A 20,049-nucleotide genomic window follows, 5' to 3' on the forward strand; every position below is an offset into this window, starting at 1 on the left:
ACTGGAAAGAATGTTGTCGAACCGCTTCACAGCAAAGTATGGTAGATGTATTGACTTCAGCGTCCACCAATTCTGGAATAGGTAAGCCCTCAGGCCCCTGTAAGGCCAAAGTTTGCAAAGTTGTCAGAGATTGTAACAGATGCTCTCGAAGGTCCGAAGATAAGAGGATTCTGCCACCTCTGCTGGTGGTAGCTACTTTGCGTATATCAACACAGAGTAGTGTAATTTTGTCCGCATAAGGTAAGTCAGAGTCTAACAAATCGGGTGCGCTAGTATCCCCCTGTGATGTTTCTCTGGCAGTTGTTAAAACAGATTTACGGGACATTATAAAGTATTAAAGAGCAGTAGTAAAACATAGAGGTCTTAGGGAGAGAGATACCAGGTATGCTGTCTCCACGCGTCCGCCTTTTTAGACTACTCCCTCGTAAGCTATTATTACGCTCGGCCGTACTTTAGGCCCTTGATAACCTCGCAGTCTATTAACGTTAAGGGGCCAACTCTGTTAGAATCTTGATCGCTTCGATTATACCTCCTTAGTTTAGATTAGTTTAGTATTATTCTTAGTCTCTTAAGTTCAAAGTCCGAGTGTCGTCTTTCTTGTACCCTCCAAGACGGAGTTTGTTAAACTCCAGTTGGAATAATAAAGGGCTAGTTACCCTTCTATCTTGTTTCTTGTCAGACGAACTTATTCGCTTATCAGTTCTCAAGATTCTTCACGTTCAACAATAACTCAGACGGTGTAGAGTGAGGAACTCTACGCCGTCTTGCTGCAAGGAAGATCTGATTGCTAATTTATGCTGTTAATATTCATGTTATGCTTATTAAAAATTATCGAGCTTTTCGTAGATTTTTCTTAAATATTGTTACGAAATGCCCAGCTACGGTAAGATAGCTTCCCCGCAAAGCAAGCTTAGGATTGCCAGAAAATGAAAAGGGAAAGCAGGGTTGTCATATTTTGCGCCAAATCGTCCACTTGGCGAATGACGTAGACGGATAGAGAACATTCTGGAACGAATTCTGACCGGTTTGGCCCAGAATGTTCTCGAAGGCAAGCCAAAAGCTATATAAACTCTGCCTGTACGCGGAGTAGCTGTCTAGTGTCGAGGTGTCTCCTCAATGTATCGCGAGTTAGCGCATCGCGAGAGTTTATCTAAGTGTATCTTAAGTGTCTCATCAGTGTATCGCAAGAGTGCCTCGTCAGTTGAGTCCATCGAGAATGGGCATCACTAACTGTAGCGTGCAGAGTCTCAAGAGTACGTTGAGTTCCAAGAACGACAGAGCCGAGCCGGGAGTTGTACTCTAGTGCTTTGCCGTAAAGCTGTCTTCACCGTTATAGCCTGAAGGCTGTGCTGCTGATTGTTCCAGCGTGTTTATAAAGGGTAGTTTCCACTGGGGCTTATCTGAGCTAACGGACACAACTAATGTAGCCGACCTATCTCCAAAACCAGTTTTTTCCCATAGGGCAGTTGAAGAATCAGAACTACAGGCATAGCGAAGCTAGTCCACACATCGAACTGTTTTTAGAGCTGTCCTGAGTAATACTGCTTAAATAAATTGTGTTTTCATTCTTCAACAAGTGTTGTCATTAATCGCTCCAAATCCACGAACCCGTAGAAGCGCAACAATATGATAGATTTAAGTATTGCACTTGTTTATAAACTAGGACATTCAATCAAATCGATTCGACCAAAACTACCCATCTTAATACAGAATAGCATCGATCGCTATAGCATCAGAAGATAAATTACAATTTTTAATACCTGTAGAAAACTATTACAATACAGAATTGTGTGTACAGTCATGAAAAACAGAACTTTGTGCGAAATTTGACACTAAAGATGCATCATTTATCATTTAAAGGATATTTTAATGAATAGGTAGATAGTATACAGAAGTCTGTAAGAAATTTCGATTTTAAAAATCGAGCTTTCAAAATCATGCTTCAAATATTAGTTTTTATATTAAAAATGACTGTGTAATAAATATATTACACCGATTGATTTCCTGTTTAGTGATATAATCAGTAAATCAGAGTTAGAAAGCTTGTAGCATGCCACTTGGAAAAACTCTAATTTAAAAAATATGCTATTGAGTAAAATTATTGATGCAAAAATGAAAGAAAAATAAAATTAAACAATAAATTAGAACTAATTTAATACTTAAGAAATAAAGCAAAAATTATGTTATGAAATGAAAATGTGATTTAAATGTGAAATATATACTTCTAGAATTAAGGCTGTGCCGAAGTTTCTGTAGAAAAATAAAATCGAGTTTTCAGTTTTATATTTCACTGAAAGCTGAAGTTTTATAAGGAAGATTATGTTATATGTACCGTAATTTCCGGAAGAAACGTCGCGGCGTTTACGTGTTTAAAACTTAAATTTTCAGCGGGTGCGGCGTTTCTACCCATGCGACGTTGATGGTCATTGTGCATAGTCTGAATAACTTTGTCATTGTACATAGTTTGAATAACTTTGTCATTGTACATAGTCTGGATGGCTTTGTCGTTATACATAGACCACTCAGTTGTTCCCACAAAAAAGACCACTCAGTTGCTTTTTGCGAACGTTATTTTGTTTACATTCTTTCTCTTGAACGGACCTACATGCCTTATTCACCCTAAACGGGATCTCAGAACAATAACATTTTCCCCTCTTTAAAATCAGCATTCTTATCATTTTGAATAGTCTCTCTCCTCTGCCATTCGATGAATCTTCCAGGACCCATCCTCTCCCCACCCCTGCCTTTTCTGCAATTTATTTCAAAGGCGGACCTGCCTCGCAATAACAAACTCTGACGTACTTTCTCTTCAGCATGAATCGATTTTTCTTGGCATTCTGCCAGATACAGATCCTATCAGTGTGGGTACAAGTATATGTTGGACAGTTTTTAAGTAAGAAGGTAGCGGAAAATTTTTGAAAATGGCACCTAAACGGCACAGAAGCTATAATGCTGATTTTAAGCTTAACTCCTTCACATCCAATTCGCCCGACACGGCCCTACATTGAAACGATCAGAACCGCCCGAAAACGGCCGAGATTGTAATCTTCTTTTCTTCCCTCCCCCTACGGTATGTGGTAGCAGGTGCACTTTCCCCAAATGCATTGTATTAGTTTACTGCAGACAGCTTGTTCTAAGGATTTTTTTTTTATCTTTTGGTTGATCGTGACATTTCGTTGTTGATTCTTTTGTGGTACAGTGTGCTTTTAAGCTTTAAACAGCAATAAAAGAGCAGTTTAAAAATTTAAGGATTATATTTATTTTTAAACAATTTATTCCTTCCTATAAAAATAACGGAAATAAACATAATCTCAGTCGTGATCATAGCAAAGCCAAAAAGGCTTGTTGATCTGACCTTTAGAATAGTTTTTTAAAGAAAGGGGTCAAAGACTAATGGAATCTTTGTTAGAAAGTATAAAGGATGTCATTGGACATCTTCACACCTATTTTCTGCGTTAATGGACGGGGAGGAGAGGAAATTGCTGTGAAACTGGAAAAGTATTTCGGGCGGTTTGAGTGTTTTGAGGATACAGCTTAGCGAAGGGTCTGGATTTCAAAGAGTTAATGTAATTTCACGTGCTGAACAAATTGGAAATAGAGCAGCAGCTCGAGAGTTTGAAGTGGACGAGTTCAACGTTGTATTCGACGTTGTAGAACCGAAAAAGAACTTAAAATATGCCACAACAGAAACGAGCCAAAAGAAGTGGTACTGTAAGTTGGCCGAATCTAGAGGACGACCTTGCAAACTGGATAAAGGAGCAACGAGGAAAGGGAATGGCAATTTCGACTGTAAAAATTCGCTTACAAACAAAATTTATAGCAAAACAAATGAACATAAATGATTTCAAAGGAGGGCTTTGCTGGTGTAGCAGATTTGCGAAAAGAAAAAATATTTCTGGGCGTACTAGAACAACAGTCGGGCAGCAATTCCCAATAGACTGGCAGGATAAAAAGGCATCTTTTCTAAAATATGTGGCAGATATTATTGACAAAAAAAAAATCTTCGGTCACAGATAATAAATATGGATGAAACTCCGTTAGCCTTCGACTCTCCTGCAAACAGAACTGTTGATGAAACTGGTGCAAAAACTGTATCTGTGCTTACAACGGGGCATGATGTGTCATCGTTTACATGTGTGTTAGCTTGTGCCGCAAACGGTGACAAGCTAAAGACGATGATCATTTTTAAACGAAAAACTATTCCGAAGGAAGATTTTCCTAATGACGTAATTATTTGTGCAAACGAGGGCGCCTGGATGTGCGAAACAATCATGCATGAGTGGCTAAAAAAAGTTTGGCAGCGTCGTAAGGGATCTTTTTTCCAACCAAAAGGGTTATTGACAATGGATTCGACGCGTGCTCATTTACTTGAGTCAGTGAAAACCAGATATCAAAAATTGTCTACGACCGCAGCAATAATTCCTGGTGGTTTGACAAAAATGTTACAACCATTAGATTTGTCAGGTTTTCAAAGCTTGAAGCCCGAAAGCGGTGGGAGTGTTGGATGAGTGAAGGATTGCATACGTATACCAAAAGCGATAAAATGCGTAGAGCATCTTATGAAGAAGTTGCAAAATGGGTAGGAAGTGCGTGGAAATCGGTAAAAACATCGTCAATAATAGCAGGGTTCAAAGAAGCTGAAATTATATCCTTAGATAAAGAGACTGTAAACCAAGAGGATGAAATGTGACGATCTGGAAGACTTGAGCATATATCAGGATTTACTAAATCTTTTTAATTCAGATAGTGAAGAATCAGATTTTGATGGCTTCATATGATGTGTAGTTTGCTGTAATTCCTTTTGTAAGTAAAATTTAAAATTTCCTTTTGTCATCCAAATTTAATATTTCGTTATTGCAACATTTTTTATAATATAGTCTGCACTGTAAAAAAAACCTCGAAGTTTACAGACAAAAGTCTTGTATAGTTACAGAAATGCGAACAATTACGAAGGAAATACCTGTAACGAACACAGAACCAAACGAAACTGTAAACTCTACAGGAGTTTTTCAAGAAGTTTTGCTTGGATTTTGTCCGTAGCGTGTGATCACGTGGCTTAAAACGGCTGAGAGAGAAGAACCAATCAGGAAGAAGGTGGAAAAACAGCGTCTTAGCGGGAGAGTTCAACGATAGTCGCCATGTTAGCCATTATTTTTGCTATGGTCGAGGTAAGTTCGAAATAGTGTTTGACGTGTATTTTACTAATTTTATGTAATGTATTTGTTATGTTCTTTACACTATCTATAATTAAATTCTTTTAATGTTTAGCTTATAATTCTAATGCTCCTAAATAAACCTGTGTTGAATTATTGTTAGAGTTCAAATCACAGAGCTTGTGTTCCATTTAGTAAAATAACAACTTTTATTCGTTACATCTGCAGGTGTCTGCAGTTAAACTGCTCATATTTATAAACAGAAACAAATTTGTTAATATGTTAGTTTAAAAACAAATAAGCTTAATATTAATGTTCTATCTATAGTCTAATAATTTCTCATGTTAAATATTTATGTATCTTTTAAAACATATCGCGTTAGAATATTCATATTTTTCATTTTGTTGACAGATGTAACATTATTATTCCATACATGTTATCATTAATCCCAGCGTGAACTGCTTTAGAATATTTTTCAGAGCATTATTACACTATGTATGTTATTATTAATCTCAACGAAAAAGAAAAAATAAATGTAATATATTTAAAAAATTCGACAAAATAACTTAACATACATTAAAAATGGAATATCATTTCATTAATACATGCTATAAGTTCGCCTTAAAAGATTATATAGTCGGATAGCAATTACATATATGTAAAAGTATTCAATGTATATTATTTTTTGTGTTAAAGATAGTTTTAATCCAGGACAGTCTTTACCAACTTATAAAGCATCTATTAAGTTACATTATAACCAACATTTACAAAAGGCAATCGAAATGCCGTGACTTTGACATATTTTTAACTATGATGTAACATACTAGGAACATTAAAGAAAAAAAATTCTATTTTTTCCTTTATGCTTGTTGAAAAGTAAAATATTAATAAAATGGTACAACATTCATTCTAGTACTTACAATGTAAATTTACATATAAATTTACTATAAATTTTGGTGCAAAGTTCATTATAAAATGCATTTGCTAATATTTAATAGTTATAGCATTCAATATCAAATCATGGAAATATTAGTAATGATACGTCAGTTGCATATATTAATTTCAATACTCAGCTCAATGCCAAATTTCTTTTATATCTGAGATAACATGTATTTTTTTGAAAATAATTATTTTGTATCATCTTTTCATTTAAAAATCTCTTTCAGATATATTTTAATGTGAATTATTTTCAAAATTAGCCTCATTAGAATGAATGTTGTTCTCTTTATTATGTTTGAAACTGCCGTTACGCTAAAAAATATATTTAGAAAACTATTTATTGCTGAATGTTTAAAATAAGTTCTACTACTCCTTTTTGACAAAGAGTATCCATTTGAATTGCAGTTGGTTTTAATTAATCGTTGGTTGTATTTTTAAGAACTACTTGATAAAATTCAACAAATTAGTTCAATCTATGAGTTCATCTGAAAAACCTAAAATTTTTATTCCAATTCTGTCATGTGTATATATTTCAAGAATGAAAAAGAATTACAAATTCACTATCCAACAATACTGAGTAATAAGTTGTTGATATAGCCAAACTTAAAATGACCCATTTTAAAACCAGATTAAATAAATCATCGCGTATTTTCGGTCATCGAATTTCTTTGGCGTTAAAAGTGTCATAGATTTAGTAAATCCAAGGGTTAAGGTAAGCTCAAATATTTTTTTTTTTTCATAGTTCATATTTGCTAAGTTATAAATTTTGCTGATGCAAAAGTTATGTAACTTATGCAAACATATGCTTAGAGTATTTGAACTAGTGTTGAAAAATCACTGGAATTTAAAATGTAATTGACAGTATGCCTTAAAGCTTGTTTTGGTAAAAGCATATTTATGGGTGCCCCTTGGCAAAATTTGGCGATTTTTGGCAGTACATGGATACCGAGTTTGTGCAATTCTTTGACCATGTTATTTTGGCTTGTGTAGCGACGATTTGTGTGCCAAAAACCGCCGCTACACGAAAACAGATTGCACATACTCGGTATCCATGTACACATCGACCTATTTTCACTTAAATAAAAAAAAATCTGTGAATTGTACAAACTTGGCATCGCGCACTCCCTTGACTTTATCCATGTACACATCGACCTATTTTCACTTAAGAAAACATCAGAGAATTGCACAAACTTGCGCTCCCTTGATAATACAGGGAGCACCCTTCAATATACTCTAACTGCTGTTTTTCATAAATTAAAACATTTTAGGCATTTAAGATATCTTCCTGTAAGTTACAACTAAATGAATGACTCTTAAGCATAAAAATTTCAAATTTTTATGCTTAAGAGTAGAAGGAGTTATACACTTTTTAAATAACAGTGTCAGAAAAATATACTTTTTAAAATATGTAAACCATTGTTTGAAGTATAGAAAAACCTTCCTTAGCAACTATACCTCTTTAAGTGATTATGTCAAGTATTCTGGTGATACAAACATTGATATTAATTATCACTGAGAATCATGCTTTGTGAAGTAACCACCTCCATTAAATATCAAAATTGTATAAAATTACGGAAAAGTTATAGAGTGGTTTTACTATATACTTAAAGAATATCATATCACTGTTAGATATTGATGATGTAAAAGATATTATCTAATCATAAATATTTAAAGCATTAAATAGCTTAGTGTAAGTCAATAAGTTTTCAGACTCTGATTTTGTACCCTGTCTTTTACTATGTAATATTTTTCTAGCAACTGTGTTAAGTACCAGTAAGTAAGTTTGTCTTAAATACCACTTAATGTAATCAGGTATCATCTGTTCTGTCTGTAAAACTTAATCGTAATAAGTGAACAAATGAATATCTGTAAAACTAAAGATGACACTCTATGTAAAAAATACAAGTATTAAAATGTCTATGAGAGGAACATTTAAAATATTAAATCCACGATCAATTTTTGCGACATCTAAGATAGAAAATACCCAAACTGACTAGTTAATTCAGAGGATGAATGCATGTAACATCATTTTTCATGTGTTTGTTAATTGTGTAAGTATTGAAGTTCATGCATTAATTGTTGATAACTATATTATTGGCCTTATATATATATACTTGCATTTCAAAATTTTGTATATTTTGCCAGTGAGCTAAGTATTAAATGCTGTTACGTATAAGTTCATATTATGTGGAAAAGTAGTTTTTGATCTAACACTTTCTGAGAATTTTTTAATGTTGATCATCAAGCTTAAAGCATATGGCTGAAATTACCAGTATTAACCATAATTTAATTATTCTCCTGTTTCAGCGTTTCTCAAACTTTTTTCGAATAGAGATTATGTGAATTATCATAATTTGTGAATCACCTTGCTGCTGTTCCCTTCGAAAGCAATTTTTTAGCATATATTACTACTAGTACACTTATATTTTAATATATAATTAAAATCCATTATATTTCATAATTAAGTCCATTGAAGAAAAGTTATATTTCTAATATTTCAAGATTATTAATGAGAAGGATGATTTGTAATTCTTGTATGGCTCTTCTATATTTGGATATATGATGGTAAGACCACAGTCTTAGTGGATACATGATAGTATATTTGGATATATGGTGGTAAGTACCACAGTTATAGTGCTTTAAATCCATCTTTTACTGCTAAGACTGAGTGGGAAGTCTGTAAGTAGGGTAACCAATAATAAATTTCATAAAATGTCTATCTTACGAGAAAAGGTGATAGATGATTGTCATATGTAACTTTTTAAACTCTGAGATTTTTCAACTAAATTTTTTTGTCTCCTTTGGAAACTTCGGAGGACCATGAGGGCAAGCTGTATGATCCACAGATTGAGAAGTGCTACCTTAATACATTTCAATTTCTAGAGAAATTAATCTTAAAAAAAATCTGATCATTATTAAAACTACTTTACAGATTTATTTTATATTACAAATAAATATAGTAAATATCTAATAAACCTCAAATTATTTTCTGCAAAATGAATTATTTAAATTTGTACTGTTTTTGCTTCAAAAATGGATGATACATGCAATTTATGATTTCATGAAAGGACCAAAAGGAATCTTGTTTGCAATTTAATTATTTAATTTAAAAAAGATTTAAATCATTTGGAATATGTGCAAGTGCATGCAATTATTATGAAGAGATTCTAAATTAAAATGTCACATAACAAATTTAGAATATGTTATGTACTTCTAACGAATGTGATTTTTTCTTTATTTAGGAGCCATGCTTTGAATCCTAAGAAGAAAAGGACTGCACCTTCACAACTAGTTAATTAAAAATAACAATAATATAAATTTTACCTATTTTTTATTTTATTTTCCTTTTGGATAGTTTTCAAATAAAAATAAACCTATTTTTGTTTCTATATTCTGTGTATTGGAATAAAGAGTCGAAATCCATTGCAATATCCAATATTTTCAAAATATGATATTTTTTGAAATAAAATATATGATTATGGAATATTACGTTAAAATGAAATGGTTCCTTATGTAACCTGTATGTTACACTAAAAGGCTTCATCGAATACTTGTAAAGTAATGAGCAAATACTAAGTTAATATCTTGTGTGAATGAATATTATCTTACAGAATTTTTTATTCCATAAAAATCTATCTAAAAATATAATTTTGTTGAATGAAGATTTAAACATTTTTCCCGAAGATTTAAAAAGTCGTTTGAAATAATGATAACAAAAACATTAATCTGAACCATTTAATAAATGAATAGAAAATTTTGAGAACAATTAAATCATCCACAGGAATTTTGAAATAATCATCGTATTTTTGACATCAGTTAAAGAAAGAAAATCTGAGTCATTTTGATTATAGTGATAAATTAGTTCCATTAATAGTAGGATAGAAAATTAAAATTTTAAGGAGCCATTATGCATTATCAATTTTTCATTAAAAAATTTTTAGTTTATTACTACTATCATATCAATTATTAATGCTGAATTCTTTATCTTCAGTTTTTACATTCTTTTCTTAATTTTCTAGGCATAGCAGAGAAAAATATAATTATAGGATCAAGGCATTTCCAAATACATTATATTTTCTTCCTTAAATTTTTAAGATCATTCTATATTCATCATGTATTATAGACACAGTATCAGGGGATTCTGTTCAATTTTTCAGTTAGAATTTGGGACGAAGTTGTGAAGTCATACCAACATTAAATGCTTGAATTGATTACTTGAAATATGACAAAGCAAGAGAGGGCCATCTGTCCAAGGAAAGGAATATTTTAAGGAAAACTTCATGTTACACAAACATTTACACAGGCAGCCCATTCTCTAGGATTTAAATCTAGAGCCAAATGCTAGTGTTCAGCTTACTGTCTGGCTGCCTGTAGGCAATAAATGTTTTAGTAGAAGGAATACTTGAAAAATTAAATTTAGGACTAATTCTTCAATTTTGTATTCAATGAGAAGAATGTAATTTATTAATAAAGTTTTAAATCTGGGAAAATACCTGTACAACTGTCCGATTAATTAATCTATTATTTCAATTAATGGTCAGTAGCAGAAGAGATTAAAAAGCATTTATGCCTAAATTATATGTTGTAATTAAAATGAATAATGCAATTAAGCATGAAAATAATTTTGGATAACTTGTGATAACTGAATTTAAGTTCATTGTTGAGTTACATAAGTAATTTTTTTTTAGAATTTGAAAAAATATTTAGAATTGTTTATTGAAACAATTTCATTAAAATATTTCTTTACTGTAATCATATCCAGTTGCAGTCTCTTTAGATTACACTGTTGGGTATAAGGAGAATGATTTGGTTTAGTTTACTTAAGTATGGTAAAGCACACTACGACTATCTGCCTAAGTGGAGAAATGCCTTTGTGGAGGACTTTCGAAGGGAAACTGACTTATATACATGTTACACATGGAGAAAACCATGAAAATACCCATACAACCAGCCCATTCGCGGGATTTGAACCTCGGACCGAACTACCAGTGTTCAGCGGGGGAATTCTAGAACATTACTAATTTATTGCCAAAAAACCATTAAGTCTAATACACAAGTTTTTTTTCCAGCTATTTCGTGATGCATATGTAACTTTGAGATGTCTTAAAATTCAATAAAGGAAAGTAATGCAGATGTAAGAAAAACATAAAATTTGAGCTTCTTTTTAACATTGGAAATATTTTGAAAGAAAATGTTGTATATCTTTTAGAAAATCTAAGGTATTTTTCCTTAAAAAAAAAACTTAATATTTAAAGTTACATAACTTCCCTTTCCCCACAAATAAATAAATGCAGCATATTTTGTTACAAGCAGTAGCTGTAGACATTTCACATAAAACATATGTTCTACATGTGTAATTATTTATAGTAATATTACAATCAAAATATTTAATATTTAGGAATACATCATTTTTGTATTTTGTATAAGACAAATATGTTCTATATGCATAATTATTTGGAAGAACTTTTAAGTAAATTATCTGCAACTTTTACATATATATCCTTTAAAATTTCACATGAAAATACATGTTCTTACATAATCACTTGCAATAACCTTACAAGCAGAACACTAGTAATCTACAAATATTCCCTTTAGTAATTCACATTCAAAAATTACGATCTACTTACACTATTATTTCCTGTAATCTTTACAGATGTTTACATTGGTAAATCACATATGAAAAATATGTTATACTTACACGATAATTTCCTGTAACATTACAGATCAAAGATCTGTAACCTTTACAGGCATATGCTTCGGTAATCAACATACAAAAACTTTGTTATGCCTACAGAATAACTTCCTGTAACATTACATGTCAAACATCTGTAACCATTACAGGTATAATCTCTGTAAAGTTACTAAGAAAATTCCTGTTTTGATTACTCAAATAATCCATGGCATCCCAGTTTCCACGACTTTTCTTAGTAACTTTACAGATTTTTTTTTACAGTGTGAGTATTACAAATATGGACTTCTTTAGTGGGTAAATATAAGTATATTCGTGAACGTAAATATATTTTCAACATTTCTTACCTTTAATTTATTTTTGAGTTATGGTATCATTTCATGCATTTTTCTTAACTGATATGCCATATATCAGGGCATAGGTTGAGATTTTGCATCTATACGGCCCACGACGATGTCACGCGCAATTTAATCTATTGCGGCGTTTACGCGGATGCGGCGTTTCTGCTGTGTAATTTTAATTTTTTCCCCGCCATTTTTCTCGAGTGCGGCGTTTACGCTGATGCGGCCTTTCTTCCGGAAATTACGGTACTAAATAATGAATGTAATTATGTTCTGTACTAGTTAAAGAAATATATTTGAAATATACATTTGATTAATAAAACAGTATAAAACGATGTTATTCCGGTAATTATCTTACTCAGCTTCGATTAGAATCCAGTTATGAACGTTTTATTTTCGAATGGACTCACTGAAAGTTGCACATAGAATATTTTGAATGCTTAGTTATTTCAAAGTGCCCTCTTTTGATAAGGATGTATTCTGTAACAAATATTTTCATTATCATAGAAGAAGTTTTGCGATATGCGGGTTTTTTTTTTTTTTTTTTTTTTTTTTTTTTTTTCAGAAATCTTATTTATGCTTTTAAAACTATAGCATTTCAAACAGTGTGTAATGTAAAAAACATTTGGATATTCTTTGCGAGTATGGATTCGTCGGCCAAACAAAAATGCAAATCGCGGTATTTTAAAATCTAATTCTACCGCGGGTAATAATATACATTCTCTTTAACTGAGCTATTTTTGTAGCATAAAAAATTTGTGCATATGATAGAAATAAATTACAATACAAGTTACAAAATTTTAATTTCTAATTCTAACGCAGGTAATAATTACATATTTTCTTTAACGCAGATGTATTTATAGCACATAGATTCATGCATAAGAAATAAATATATTACAATATAAGTTTAAAAAATATTAATTTCTAATTCTAACGCGAGTAATAAGTACATATTCTCTTTAACTGAAATGTATTTATAGCATAAAAATGTATGCATAAGATAGAAATAAATTACAATATAAGTTAAAAACATTTAATTTCTAACTCTAACGCGGGTAGTAATGACATAGTCTCTTTAAGTGCATTTATAGCGTAAAAACGCATGTTTAAAATAGAAATAAAGTACAATATAAGTTAAAAAGTTAAATTTCTAACTCTAACGCGTGTAATAAATACATATTCTCTTTAACTGAATTGTATTTATAACAAAATTTATAAAAAATTATGCATAAGATAGAAATAAATTACAATATAAGTTAAAAAAAAATTTAATTTCTAACTCTAACGCGGGTAATAATGATATATTCTCTTTAAGTGAGATGTATTTTTAGCATAAAAATGTATTCTTAAGATAGAAATAAAGTGCAATATAAGTTTAAAAAAATTAATTTCTAACTCTAACGCAGGTAATAATTACGTATTCTCTTTAACTGAGAAATGTTTGTAGCATAAAAATTTATACATAAGATATTAGAATAAACTACAAAAGTTAAAAATTTTTCTATTTCCATTTCTAAAGCGGGTAATAATTATGTGTTCTGTTTAACTGAGATATGTTTATAACATAAAAATTTATGCATAAGATAAAAATAAATTACAATGTAAATTTTAAAAAAATCATTTCTAATTCTAACGCGGTTAATAACTACACATTCTCTTTAAGTGAGATATATTTATAGCATAAAAATTTATATATAAGATAGAAAAAAATTACAATATATGTTATAAAAATTTGAATATAATAGTCAATTAGGAAGGAATGGAAATAAAATAGAATGAAAATGAGTCAATAGTATATATTAAAATATAAAAGTTTCAGGAATAAATGTGAAGCAAAAATGAAAAATTCGTATTAATGGCCCGAAAGAGCAAAACCACTGAGCTGTGTAACTTTGTTCTCAGGTTCAGAGCACAGTTTTGATATTTTTCACACATATAAGCTAAACATTAATCAGTTTCCCTAAAGGTCGTATCACACATTCAAAACATCTCGGAAGAACAATTGTTTAGTACATTTTGTTTTCTTTCTCACATGATATAGAACAGCCAATCACCACGAATCACTTTGGGTCTACCAGGTAAAGAGGAAGCTAGTTGTCCATTACAAATAATGGTTGACGATGCTGATAGCTGGTTGGCTGTCGTAAATAAACAACTTGCATTTTTTTTTTTTTTTTTTTTTTTTTTTTTTCCCGAAAGGAAGGAAAACATCGTCCACCTTTCTTTCGATAGCAAAGCAGATAAAAAGTTGTTGTTTGAAACAGTTGTTCGTCCGAAGCAAACCGATGTGTGATAGCAGCTTAAGAATGACCTTCAAGATGGTTGACACTTAACCAGCAAACTATTCTTATTAATTAAATAATGAAGTGAATTAAAGCAGATGATAAGCCAGACACGGATTTTCAACAAATAGTATTCTAAAAGCAAAATATCACGATCATATTTCAAGAAATTAAAATGAACTAGCAAATGCAAAAGAATCTATTAGATAGAAGCAACATGAAAAGTTACATGAAGCAAAATATACACATTAGTAAAATGAAAAATTTTGGTCAAAAAGATGCGAATTAAAGTCTAAAGTAGCAATTTCAAAACTTGAGAATGTATCGTTGAAGAAAGGTAAATCCTGATTTTACAGTTTGAAACTAAAAACTGAGATAGTAAATAGACAATATAGTAAAGCGAAAGACTAAATCAAGAGAGAATTATAGAAATTAATATATAAATAGAATTAAGATTAAACTAAACGGATAAATTACAAAAGAAATTATGATAAAACTGCATATTACTGTCCAGTTTGGCGCATTTTCAAAAAATCGCCAAGCTGCCAAATCGAATGTTTTTGCGCGTTTTATAAAATCGCTAACTCATCATATCGCGATATTAGATGGTTGCAAATTTTAACTATTTCTTTAAACATGCAAAAAATTAGATCATGTAAACATGCGAAAATATCTAAACAACCTGTAAACATGCAAAAAGAGGTTACCAGAGTTGGCACGATTTCGCTTCATTTGACAACTGGACCGTAATCTGCATTTCAGCCGTAAAATATTTCAAATTAGAAAGCAAAGACGAGGATTCTAAAGAAAAGGATTAAAAAAAAAATCTGATGTGGATACCACATGACTTCCTTGTACGAATTATTAAATTATACACATTTTTTGCTGCATTTCATTAAACTTATTTCTCTGAATTTAATTAGAGATACACTTCTCATTCAAGTAATTCAGTTCCCACTTCTCGACAAGGCAAAAATACATAAAAACTCAAAATATCTTCATTAAAAATTTAAAAATATCGAAAAAAATAAAACACCATATATCAGGGTCATCATCATAACTGAAAATTTATTTTTGGTTCCACTCGGCCAAAAGCAAGGAGGTTAGAATAGAAGGAGGGAAGGTTCAACTCAAACGGTGAAGCTTGGCGGCCATATTCCTGTTATCACTGTGACTTGTGCAAGGAAGTCTGTAATTGCAATATTTTTTTTTTTTTTTTTTTTTTTTTTTTTTGAAGCATGTCAGCTTGTGTTGTATATGGATGCACAAACAGATTTTCGAAAAAGATTCCTGGGATTACTTTTCACGCGTAAGTATTGATTTTCTTTTTTTATGTAATTTGATAACTATGGTAAAAAATATCACAATGTCATGTTGTTTTCTTTCCAGATGTGAAAAAAAGGACTTAATAATAATCAAAATATGTTAAATACATTTTAATGTTTCTGTTTATAGCTGACATCTTTGTTTCATAACATACAATGATGTATGCTAGGATTTAAACTGTATAATTTGAACGTTTTAGGTAATTCGTTTGATAATTTTCATGAAAAGTAAGACACCAATTGTTACTATTTTTATGAATTGTAAAGGTGTTAAATAAAGTAATGCTTTTCTTTATGTATTAATTATAATTCATTTTAAAGTTTTTTGAACTGTTAAGAATATAATTTGTGCATTTGATCAAGATAACAAAAACTAAAATAACTGCGCATCAACTAAAATAACTGAATTCACATAATTCTGTTTTATTTTATTAATATTTTTTTCTTGTTATAAGTACGTTGGTCGTGGAAAGAATCTATTTAAAACTTTCATTTTAAAAAATGCAACCTGTGACTATTTTTTTAGATAATTATCTGCTATTAATTTCAGGTTAAATATATTTTAAATGATTCTTTAATAAATTACAATATTGTGAATAAATCAGAAATATCACTTCTTAAAGGAAAAACTGGAAAGTGCACCCAACAGGTTGCTAATAAAACCTAAACAAATTTTTGAAATATGCAGAAACATTATTTTTAAAGGCTTTAATGTTATGAACATGCATTTAGATTTCGACCTATTTATTAATGATTTTCTGTACTTAGTAAATTACGGATATTATCTTTATAACTTTAAAACAAAAAACTAACAGTAGCGAAGTATTTCATTATGAATTTTACATATTTTTAGTGGAAAACACATGCACGGAACAGCTTAAAAAACACGTACGTTTCATTGCCGTAATGCAATGTTTTGAAGTTACAAACATGGACGCCTCTTGTTCGCTGGAGTTTCATTCCCCGATAGTGGAGGAAACTGCGAACCCTCCCTCCTTCTATTCTAACCTCCTTGGCCAAAAGGCACTGAAGGTTGTTGAATAATTTGAAAGAAAAGGCTAGAAGGCGCTGTTGCTCGCATTGTTGTAAGAGAATAAAGTTTTTGTTTATGTTAAAGGCGGCGGCTTAAGAATACGCTCTGTACACATAGTGAATTCAAATATTGTTAAAATTAGGAGAATCGGTTGATCTTTACATTATGGTAACTTAGCGATTTTTTGGCGAAAATTTCGCGACCAACTCTCCTACAGCAACCCTCTATTTTTTTTTTTTTTTTCCCGCCGCCATTTTGTCTTCACGAAGTAAAGACATGTTTCTTTTCTTTTTATCTACTGAACACTTCTTCCAACAATCTACTAGCCGAATTACACTTATGCTAGAAATTTTATCTAACAAAACTGCTTAATCATGACAAATATTCTCTGCAAAATTGGGAAAAAGTGCACAATACCATACTCCTTACGCGTTTTTCAAAATAACACATACACATAAACCATGTACACGTCGACTTATTTTTATTTAAAAAAACATCCCAGAATTACACAAAAATGGCATTGCGCACTCTCTTCACTATATCCATGTACACTGCTTTTTTCTCATAAATTAGAAAAATTTCACGAAAATACATGACAATTTTCTGAATCTTTAAACCCGGTAAAAAGAACATATATGAAATTACCTGATCGCGAAAAAGTACATACCCTTTCCAAATATGAACATTTCCACATATAAAATAAATAAAATATCCAAAGACTTTTACCTCTAAATCATCTATTATATTATAAACGTCACCAACGAATTCATACCGCAAGCATTACAAATACTTAGTGTCAAATATTTAAATTATTTCCATGCACGTTTACTTCAACTAAAACGTATACCAAATTCCTACAAACATAAAATTCACAAAATAACTATCATTTAATTAAAATATAATTAAATTCAAAAACACTACTTAAAATATAAATAAGCACATACATTAAATTAATAAAAATTAGCTTACAATCCTAATTACTTTAAACTAAATCATTGCTAATAACAATTTTCCCAATAATACCAAATTCCTTTACCTCCACCTTACATTTAGAACAATGCATAAAAATAATATCCTCAAATAATTAAAAATACTAACTTACCTAATCTTCTTCAGAATCTTGATTACGTGTCCGATAAACTTTTCTTATTTCTGTTTCAGGATCTTTAAAATCATACTTATAGTTCACAGCAAGGTACCAGGTAAAATAAATAACTTAATAAAACATCTTTACTTCTATCTCGCACAACCTTAAAGAAACACTTATTACTACCCCTTTCAATCCCACTAAATACCCATTTCGAATTCACTTTAGTTAGGGCCATAGGATGCAAAAATTAACGAACACTGTTTCACACAACACAGAATAAAGCCAAATACAAAATTTCCAGATTTTTTCCCGATTTGCCCCCTTTTCCGATTAAAGAACCGTAATTCGTCCATTAATATCACATGACATATCCCATGATCTCTCATTTCCCTCACACAAAATAATGCGTAATCGGAACGGAGTACTTCTCACATTATTACCAAAGTCCCAGGTAGTAACCTTTATCGCCTCCAAAATGTCGCCAAACTACCAGTTACCATATTCTAAAGATCAGCCGTAGAATCACCCACTGCTTGGCGCATTTTCCAAAATCGCGAATTTGGTGCGCTCTCGCGTCTTGTCTCCTGGATTTGCAACCCCTCCAGAAGACACTACGCAAGGTGCTACACATTTACAATGGCGAACAAAACTGAAAATCCTTTAAAAATAGCTTAATAATTTAAAAAAACAACATGGTTAAGAAAATATAGTAAGCTTCAAAAACTTAAAATCGTCACAAAACACTGAAGAATTAAAATACATTCACCTATAAAAAGTGCAGAATAACCCACTGCTTGACGCGTTTTTAAGAATTCCACAAACTCGGTATCCATGTACACATCGACCTATTTTCAATTAAAAAAAAATCCCAGAATTGCACAAAAATGGCATTCCGCACTATCTTGACTTTATCTATGTACACATCAACCTGTTTTCACTTAAAAAGTCAAAGAAAATTGACAAAAATCCAATTCTTCTTACTCTTGTAAAAAGAGCCAAACAAATAAATGGAAAATTTTTTTTAACTGGAAATCCCTTCAAAAAAACCGAATAATTTTAAAAACTTGAATCGTTTCAAAAATATAGTAATTTTAAAGAACATAAAATCCTTACAAAACCCTGAAAAAATTAATACTTCCAAAAATTTTTTAAATATGAAAATCCAGTCCTTACAAAAACACAATTTTAGAAAGTTTAAATCATTACAAAACGCTGAAAAATAAAAATACTTTCACTTACCTGAAAAGGGGTAATCCACTCCGCTCAGCCGAAGAACGAAAAGTAACGAATTCTCGAAATGTTCTCGAATTATTGTTTAAAATAACTGCACCTCTACCATCTATTATCGTGTATACCAATTAGAAATTCTATATTTTAAAATACATACTGAGCACGCGCGAAAATGCTCCGAATTTCGCGCTCACAAAAAATTCTCAACTCAAAGTACACACTCGGCATGCGCGAAAATGCTCTGAACGGCAAAATGGACTTGGATACCATTTGGCGCATTTATCAATCTGGTAAAAAGCGGCTAACACAAACGCCAAATAAGTGGGCGATTCTGCACTGTCGCCAAAATTAGTAAACCACTGCCAAACACAACGCGCCAAATAAGTGGGCGATTCTGCACTTTAGCCAAAATTAGTAAACCACTGGTCATCTGATTTAGAAACGTAAAATTATTATATGGTGCATGTGGCGAAAATATAAGACATTGCGAAGATTTTGTGTGTTCGATCTGAGTGTTTCGATTTGGATTTAAGAATGGAAAGTTCATATTCAAGGGACAATGGAATTCCAAATTAAGGTAGGGAAATCTTAAATTAATTATTTAGTGATTATTTGTAGTAAATTAGTAAATATTTATTATTGCTGTCGTGGGTGTATTTAAATTAAATAAAATGGAAAATAAGTTAGACAGATTGAAACGTAAACGTTCCACATTGAGATCGTCTGTTGATAAATTTTAGGGAGACCCCAATCAATGGAACGAATTTTGGAATAGTTTCGAAAATTCGATAGATAAAAACGAAACGCTCTCAAAAATTTGCATACTTAAAAACATTCTGAAAATCCTAGTATACGGTGCAGCCTTGGCGCGATTTTGAAAATTATCGCCAACACCAAAAATGACCCAAAGAACGTGTAGATACTATACATTATACACTCTCACTATATTCATAGCATATACTATGTA

The 20,049-nt window shown here is 31.1% G+C and overlaps 1 long non-coding RNA gene across 2 annotated transcripts in view; it reads right to left on the reverse strand.

The window, feature by feature from the left end:
* Positions 1-19,334, reverse strand: part of LOC118180100 (uncharacterized) — a 40,747-nt gene extending 21,413 nt beyond the window's left edge. Inside the window, exon 1 of one of the 2 annotated variants that reach the window (XR_015044367.1) lies at positions 19,092-19,334. This is a non-coding gene — a long non-coding RNA (uncharacterized LOC118180100). Of the gene's footprint in view, positions 1-12,128; positions 13,055-19,091 lie in introns of those variants that run through there. The other variant, XR_015044368.1, reaches the window with a different exon arrangement.
* Between the last annotated feature and the right edge of the window lie 715 nt (positions 19,335-20,049).

This window comes from Stegodyphus dumicola, chromosome 12 (genome assembly GCF_044657685.1).
Source record: "Stegodyphus dumicola isolate Sdum_Otavi_A_Nest chromosome 12, ASM4465768v1".
NCBI lineage: Eukaryota > Metazoa > Arthropoda > Arachnida > Araneae > Eresidae > Stegodyphus > Stegodyphus dumicola.